Here is a 9,473-nt window from a genome sequence, read left to right as displayed (position 1 = left end):
GGAGGACACACAAATACGTTTTAAAAAATTTGAGCAATGGCAGTTACGAAATTAACCTTTATTTTATAAAAGGCAGCGATGTACAAAATAAAGTGCCTGTGATTGTTCTCCTGTTTTCTAATGTGCTGATTTGACAACACTGTTGGGTGACATATTGACAAAATGTATGTAATTCTGTAACTGTCCCAGAACCAGAAGAGAATGGAGGACCTCCACTGGCAAAATGTACTCTCATGACAAAAACGTTGATTGGTATGAAACAAAAAAAGAAATATACCACTAAAAGATAACATAGCATAAAACATCTTCAGTACTAGACATTTGATGTGACTAGGATTCATTATCTCCACCTAGTCCATTATTAATGTATATTTAAATATAATATTTAGCAGACACTTTTATCCAAAGTGACTTTACAGTCATACATACATACATTTTCCACATGGGTGGTCCCAGGAAGTGAACCCATTACCCTAGCATTACAAGCACCATGCTTTTTACAAACTGAGCTACAAAGGACAATATTTGACCCTCAACTCTCAGACTCCTGTGTTGTAAAACATTGTTTTGAACATCGCCTGTGCAGTTTATTATGACGGTCAGACTTTTAACCCCTGAGTGGAGATTCTTCTGTCCTGGTCAGTCCAATAACGGAGCCCTTCTTCCCCTGAGGATAAGTGTCCTGAGGATAAGTGTGCTTTGCCTTGTTGCCGCTCCTGTTTTCTCTGTAGGTAGCGAGAACGGGCATCGTTCACTGAGCTTTCATCGTTCCGTTTCTCCAGTTTCTTGAATGCGTCTTCAGCAGTCCCCTCTAGAATAAACCAAACACACATAATGACTATTAGAAGAACAAAACAAGCATACATAGCATACAAATCACCTTGGGGCCTGGCTTGATCAGAAAAGGCACTACAGTAACTTATCTTGTCCAATAGGAATGCTCAATTACGTTTTCCATTTCAAAAACCTTTGCCCCCCCCCCCCCCATTAGATGTTTTTATGAGACCTGTACTGTATATAATAAAGGAGCAGCTACAGAAACAAATGTTATACAATTCATTCTATACCAGTAAATTCATGCTCAAACTGAAATAGTCCACCCACACAGACAGCGCCTCTTCAACATCAGGAGGCTGAAGAAATTCGGCTTGTCACCAAAAGCACTCCCAAACTTTTACAGATGCACAATCGAGAGCATCCTGTCGGGCTGGCTGTATCACCGCCTGGTACGGCAACTGCTCCGCCCACAACCGTAAGGCTCTCCAGAGGGTAGTGAGGTCTGCACAACGCATCACCGGGGGCAAACTACCTGCCCTCCAGGATACCTACACCACCCGATGTCACAGGAAGGCCATAAAGATCATCAAGGACAACAACCACCCGCGCCACTGCCTGTTCACTCCGCTATCATCCAGAAGGCGAGGTCAGTACAGGTGCATCAAAGCAGGGGCCCAGAGACTGAAAAACAGCTTCTATCTCAAGGCCATCAGACTGTTAAACAGCCACCACTAACATTGAGTTGGCTGCTGCCAACATACTGACTCAACTCCAGCCACTTTAATAAATGGAAAAATGGATGTAAAAAATGTATCACTAGCCACTTTAAACAATGCCACTTAATATAATGTTTAGATACCCTACATTACTCATCTCATATGTATATACTGTACCCTATACCATCTACTGCATCTTGCCATCTTTATGTAATACATGTATCACTAGCCACTTTATACAATGCCACTTAATATAATGTTTACATACCCTACATTACTCATCTCATATGCATATACTGTACTCGATACCATCTACTGCATCTTGCCTATGCCATTCTGAACTAGAAGCACAAGCATTTCTTTACACTCACATTAACATCTGCTAACCATGTGTGTGACAAATTACATTTGATTTGATTAGATTTGGATTTGATCACCAGAGCCCATCAAACACCTGTTTGCCTTTTAGCTGCTTCCTTGGTCTCCCACTTGGCCACCTCCTCTCTGGCCACGCTGCTCAGCTCATACACATCCACCTCATGGAGCACAAGAATCATGGAAGATCACCAGTCCAGCTGGTCCTCCTGGTCCTCCAAAGAGCAACGGGGGAGGGGGAGTCAGGTTAACGTGCAGGAGAGATGGGGATTGATGTGTAATATGCATTCTGGGGATTTAATGGATTGTTCTGAAGTGATCAGAATATAGTCCTGGAAGTCTTTACCGTTGATGATGGATGAATGTGAACCATGGATCCGTGCCCATACATTGTCCAAAACACCTTTCCAACTGACCTGAGAGAAAACCACAACATTTCAGTTATCTTTCTTGACTTTTTAACATTGCTGGGATAAAAGCCGTACCTTCTTGCCATGTGTATCTCTGAGTGCCCCTGGTGAAGTAACCAGTGCATAGGCATCTCCTGAACAGCTCACTCTTATTACCATCAAACTTCTCCATAGGGAAATCTCTCTTCTAGAAACAACGGACATACCCTGGTTATAAATCTGTACATACATGCTCAGAGCTTCACATCATAGTTTTAGCTACACAAAAACTAATAAGATAAGTAAATAAACAAACAACAAACTGACCTGTTGTATTCGTAGGAGGAACTCTCTGAGCTGGGTCTCCTCGCTGAAGGCTGACTTTAGCGCCCTCCGGTGTATATAGTTGTCTTTACATCACGCTGACGGGGCATCACAACAAGTAGGCAGCAAAACAAGCTCACGTTAGATGGAGACTCATGAATATGAATGCAGTGAATTTAATGTAGCTTATTAAATACATCAAGATGAGTTATGTTTGTATACCTGGCCTTGTCCTTCTCAAACACACTGAGCCACATGGTGAAGTCCTTACAGCTGCCGGTCTGCACTCCCAACTGCCTGTGCTTCTGATCTGCCTCCTTCTGCTTCTCTGGATGGCCTGCAGAGAGAGAAATGCCAAACATTTAGATTAGAACTATGACTTGGGATTATGTCTGACTGAAATCCAATGGAATAAATCGGTAAAGGCCATGATGTATACATGTGTATTTCTGACATAACCACATCTTCATTGGCTAAACCGAGGCCTCGTGCCGTTATTGTCCACCTGGTCTGATGAAAATGTTATCCAAAGACAGCATGGTGGCTACAGGCAGCAGGAGGTTCGTCAAAGCCTAGGGAGACAGCCTGGAGCAGGGCCCGGGTCAGCCCTGGGGGCAGGGGGAATTATACCATCAGCTCACCCAGCTGGGTCACTTTACCTCTCCTACAGACACCACACAGGGGAGGGGAATATTGATAAGAGCTAACAAGAGCTATTAAAAAGATTGAGTCGTGATAGTCATGAAGAACTGCCAATACTGTATGTAGTAGGTTCCCTCTGTTCTTGATGGTGAAAACAGCAGAGTTGTATCCCTATGTGGTTGTAGATGTATCTGGTGGAGATTTGTATAAGCAATGACAGATGTACACGAATATACAGTATGTCTATATCTCTCACCTGTCGATGGTGTCACATTGGTAAAGCCATTTCAATGCTTCTAGGATGAACCTCTCCTCTGGATGGTCCAGGTAAGGGAACCTTAAGAGGGACAGACCAAGCAACCATGGCCTCAAATGACTTGTTGGATTGTATTGTATTATCACAGTCTTGAAAAACGGACACTGGTTTCTCTGAACACTTGAGGAAGTGGAGTTGTACCTACCTGATGACATCATGAACTTCCAGGCACTTGAGTGTGAGGATAACAGCGGTGAGACTGGTCCTCTGGATCTCTGGAACGGTGTACTCTTGCATGCAGCTATCCCAGAACTTCTGACTGTAGTAAGTCCCGGCGGAGGTTCTCCCTGCTCGGCCTGCTCTCTGCAGGTCCTCGCTCCTACAACATCACAGTTCTGTTCATTAGGCACAAAACGAAAGGAAGCAGACAAACAGGGACTTCCGGGACTTACTTTGAAATCAGAACCACTTCGAGGATGTCCATAACCCTTGAGTTATGGTTGAGTTGCTTCACTAACTCACTGTCAACAATATACCTGCAGTGAGCAAATTACAGTCATGAAATTTGAGGCCTTGCATTTTGTGATGGATAAAAACAGCTCTATGCAGTCATGTCATGACTTTATTCTTTTGATTTAGCAAGCAAATGACATGCTAAACTGTATGTAAAAGGGAACTCCATCTGTTTTTCTATATGTGCATGTCACAGTGAGGAGTACTCAGACAGTGCCGGAAATCTTACCAGTGAGCATAGATCTGTACAGGGGCAGGATCAGCAGCCCTTCCACTTTACGGTCCTGCAAATCGTAACGGTAGTCTATGAATTAAGCCTTCACATACAACATGTCACAGGCCTTCTCAATATCAGACAGCCCTGTTATAAACAGTTGTATCGAAGAAAAAAAAAATAACCTGTAATCATTACATTAATATTCTGTAGATTATCATTAGGTTTACCTGTTAGAAACACAAGGATATCTCCAGCCATCTCACTTGTGTGTACATCCAATTCCACCTTGATAACCTGTCACAGACAAGAGGTTTGTTCATACTTAAAGTTTCCCCCATATTTTTTCCCCATACATACAGTAGAGACAATATACCATACCAATCAAAAGTTTGGACACACCTACTCAGGGGTTTTCTTTATTTTTTACTATTTTCTACATTGTAGAATAATACTGAAGATATCAAAACTATATATGGAATCATGTAGTAACCAAAAAAGTGTTAAACAAATCAAAATATATTTCATATGATATTCATCAAAGTAGCAACTCTTTGCCTTGATGACAGCTTTGTACACTCTTGACATTCTCTCAACCAGCTTCACCTGGAATGCTTTTACAACAGTCTTGAAGGAGTTCCCGCATATGCTGAGCACTTGTTTTGTCACGACGTCCGCCGAAGTTGGTCCCTCTCCTTGTTCGGGCGGAATTCGATGGTTGAAGTCGCAGAACTTCTAGCCATCGTTGATCCTCTTTTCATTTTCCTTTGGTTTTGTCTTGTCTTGTATCACACCTGGTTCCAATCCCATTCATTACATGTTGTTTATTTAACCCTCTGTTTCCCCTCATTGTCCTTGTCGGTGATTGTTTGTTTGTAAGCTTTGTGCAAGATATGTTCTGGTGTGCGACGGGTTTTGTACCCACTTTTATTATTTTGTATATTTTGTTTTTTGAGTTTTTGAGTACTTATTAAACTGTTCCGTTTTATACCAAGTTCGATCTCCTTCGCCTGACTTCCCTGCCACCAGCATATGCCCTTACATGTTGGCTACTTTTCCTTCACTCTGCGGTCCAACTCATCCCAAACCATCTCAATTGAGTTGAGGTCGGGTGATTGTGGAGGCCAGGTCATCTGATGCAGCACTCCATCACTCTCCTTCTTAGCCAAATAGCCCTTACACAGCCTGGAGGTGTGTTGGGTCATTGTCCTGTTGAAAAATAAATTATAGTCCCACTAAGTGCAAACCAGATGGGATGGCGTATCGCTGCAGAATTCTGTTGTAGCCATGCTGGTTAAGTGTGAATTGAATTCTATATAAATCATAGTGTCACCAGCAAAGTACCCCCACTCCATCACACCTCCTCCTCCATGCTTCACGGTGAGAACCTCACATGCGGTTATCATCCGCTCACCTACTCGGCGTCTGACAAAGACACGGCAGTTGGAACCAAAAATCTCAAATTTGGACTCATCAGACCAAAGGACAGATTTCCACTGGTCTAATGTCCATTGCTCATGTTTCTTTTCCCAAGCAAGTCTCTTCTTATTATTGGTGTCCTTTAGTAGTGGTTTCTTTGCAGCAATTCAAACGCAAAGGCCTGATTCATGCAGTCTCCTCTGAACAGTTGATTTTGAGATGTGTCTGCTACTTGAACTCTATGAAGCATTTATTTGGGTTGTGATCTGAGGTTAATTGCCGATTTCTTAGGCTGGTAACTCTGATGAGCTTATCCTCTGCAGCAGAGGTAACTCTGGGTCTTCCTTTCCTGTGGCGGTCCTCATGAGAGCCAGTTTCATCGTAGCACTTACTGGTCTTTGCGACTGCACTTGAAGAAACGTTCAAAGTTCTCGTAATTTTTCGGAATGACTGACCTTCATGTCTTAAAGTAATGATGACTGTTGTTTCTGTTTTCTTATTTGAGCTTGCCATAATATGGGCTTGGTCTTTTACCAAATAGGGCTGTCTTCTGTTTACCAACCCTATCTTGTCACAACACAACTGATTGGCTCAAATGTATTAAGAAGGAAAGAAATTCCACAAATGAACTTTTAACAAGGCAGACCTGTTAATTGAAATGCATTCCAGGTGACCACCTCATGAAGCTGGTTGAGAGAATGCCAAGAGTACAAAGCTGTCATCAAGGCAAAGGGTGGTTACTAAGAATCTCAAATATAAAATATACTTTGATTTGTTTATCAGTTTTTTGGTTACTACATGATTCCATATGTGTTATTTCATAGTTTTGATGTCTTCACTATTATTCTATGAATGTAGAAAATAGTAAAAATAAAGAAAAACTATTGAATTAGTAGGTGTGTCCAAACCTTTTCTGCCAGTTCGCAAAAACATGATTTGGTGATTGGCTGTGTAGGCAATTTGGCGTACATACAGTTAAGCGTTTAGACATATGCATAAGACCAGATTAGGTTTTTCTTTCATTATTTTAGGCTAAATGTAGACTATATAAATTGCACAATAATTATACATTCATGGATTTTTTAAGGTATTGTTTCTCTTTATTCAACCCGTTTGCCCTTCAGCCACACAATATTTCATGAACCTAAACCCATCCGCCCTGCGGATATCCACCGGTACTGTGGGTTATGAGCCAACCTGCGCATCACTAGCTGATTTTAAATGAGCTAAATCCTGGGGTGGTACAATCACTGAATTTATTCATTATCATACATCATGCTAACAGTTGACCTATGTCAGTAAAAGCAAGCTCACTCCCTACCTCTTTAACGTAAACAGAGCTCTGTGTATCAGCCAAACTTGGGGGTGACAGGGAAGGTTCTTCCAGGGATGGTGAAGACAGGACAGCCTCCCAGGAACACAGAGAGCTTGTCTGTCTCCAGGGTGGCTGACATTACCACCACCTTCAGGGGGACAGAGCAACCCTTAAGAGGCCTTATCTGGACTGGAGAGGGTCGGCTTCAACAGACCCAACAAAATGTCCTAAAGTAAAACACATATTACACAACTGTTTACAATCTGGGATTTGTTTATCAGCAAAACAGCAGCACCACCACTTGCTTTGGTTATACAACTGAGGGATGGAGTTGGGGATATAATCAGATTACTGTTTTGAAGTAGTTGCCTCTATTACTGACCCTGTTAAGGCTCCTCTCATGGGTTTCATCCAAAATGACTACACTGTACTGAGACAGAACAGGGTCTGCCAGGATCTCTCTCAGCAGACAGCCGTCTGTCATGTACTTTACCAGCGTGTCCTGACAACACACACATCTCCTTTCAGAGACACACATTTGATATACACAACACTCTAATTCCCTCCACATTTCAGCGACAATACGTAGACCTATAGAACACTTTCAAGATGCCTAACACATAAGCGTATCCAATAATTTATGTGAAGTATCACTTTGAGCAGTCTAGTACAGTGTTTCCCAACCCTGGTCCTCGAGTACCCCTAACAGTAAAACATTTTATTGTATCCCTGGACAGGCACACCTGATTCAACTTGTCAAATAATCATCAAGCCCTCAATAAGTTGAATGAGGTGTTTGTCCAGGACTACAATGAAAATGTGTACTGTTGGGTGACTCGAAGACCAGCGTTGGGAAACACTGATCCAGTAGGCAGGTGTCTTGGAGCTCTTTCACCTGTGTCGTGCAGTCATCGAAGCACACTTGATATCCAACCTCTCTACCCCAACTAAAGTGCATCTCCTGTGATACCCTCTGGGCTACAGTGATGGCTGCTACTCTCCGAGGCTGGGTGATGCCAATCTTGCTATTACTCCAAAATCCTACATAATTAATACAAGTTTACACCTATCTAAACCTTTCAGACCTCTCTATAAGGGCATCACATAGACGAATGCTATAATAAAGGGTATAGAGGTTTGGGTCAACTTTGAATTCTGTACACAGGTCCCATGGGGACGTTGAGTCGTTTTCCCTCTGCCAGTCTCGCCAGTGACAACCAAGAATGAATTGTCTTTGACAGCCTGTTGAAGTTTGGCCTTATGTTGATAGATCGGCAGGTTCTTTGATTCGTCTGAATCTCCCTTGGTATCCCACTCCGTCCTTTTCGACATGATGGACTCTATTGTTGTTTAACTATTTGAAAGGGAATGATGACAATAGCTGGTTCCAATAACTTATATTACACGTATACACTAACAAAGAGTAAACACATAACTGCTTACTTATATAGAGTTGTAGGTCTGACTCTCCTCCACAATATTCTAACTTTTAGGTCGTAAAGATTCCAAGTTACACACGTTTCTGTCGGCAAACGATGAAACACAGCAACTTCCGGATACAATGCATTCTACGTTTTCATTGGTCCCTGTCTTGGCCAAATACGTTTACTGTAAGCCGCTCCCCATGTCTGAAAAGTCCCTGCAGAAGTATTGCCTTTATGCACAATTTTCGACTATTAAATGGAATAATATGCTATAATTCATGACAAAACGTACAATTGCATTAACACACAAGGGTTCGATTGCTACAATGAGCCAATTTTGTATTTTATGACAGTAAATGTACAGATAAGATTATTATGATAAATGATTCTGTTACAGGGCATTGAGCAGCCGGTTCCTTTGCAGACTTCTGTATCATAATGAAAGTATACCTGGGGGATAGTGTTATTAATTGGCTGACATAAGTGTCTACAATAAGTTCATTATTTTCACTGTAAACAGGAGCATTCAAGCCTCTGTGCCCAGAAAGTGGTGATGAATACCACCCAGTTACTGAAAAGTATCTAATAATTTTCACACAATGCAATTTGAGTTGTATATGAGTTAACAGGCACTCAGACTTTGTAAACTCATGGAATTTCACAAATGAGAATGGCCTGACTACAAACCAATTGTAATGTGATGGATACTTAACTCCCTTACTGCGGACCACTGGCAGAAACACAGTCCTGTGGCTGTCACCCCTGTAGGGACACCTGACAATGGAAACAAGTCCTGAACCCAGTGGTTTACCATTGGAAAATAAGTCAATAGGGATTGATCATCTGTGAACAATTGCAATTGGCTTGTAGTTGTTGGTTTTGGTAGTAAACATGTAAGAGCACACAGTCACTGGCGGTTCCCATCGGTGAGAGTGGAAGTACCTGTAAGAGGATATTCATATTTTAAATGTTGAATAAATGAATGTGAAAAATTGAGTCTAGACATACTCTACATTTGAGAGTACACTATAAGGAGTATAGTTGAATGTTGGTTCACAGATCATAGGGTCTTACAGGAGGCATGTAAAGGTCTAAAAAGGGCCTGAAGT

General features: G+C 41.9%; 1 pseudogene; it reads right to left on the bottom strand.

The window, feature by feature from the left end:
• Positions 1-45: 45 nt before the first annotated feature.
• LOC115141279 (probable ATP-dependent RNA helicase DHX40) lies at positions 46-8,586 on the bottom strand (annotated as a pseudogene).
• Positions 8,587-9,473: the final 887 nt, after the last annotated feature.

This window comes from Oncorhynchus nerka, linkage group LG14 (assembly GCF_034236695.1).
Source record: "Oncorhynchus nerka isolate Pitt River linkage group LG14, Oner_Uvic_2.0, whole genome shotgun sequence".
Classification (NCBI taxonomy): Eukaryota; Metazoa; Chordata; class Actinopteri; order Salmoniformes; family Salmonidae; genus Oncorhynchus; species Oncorhynchus nerka.
This window is presented reverse-complemented; position numbering and strand designations above follow the sequence as displayed.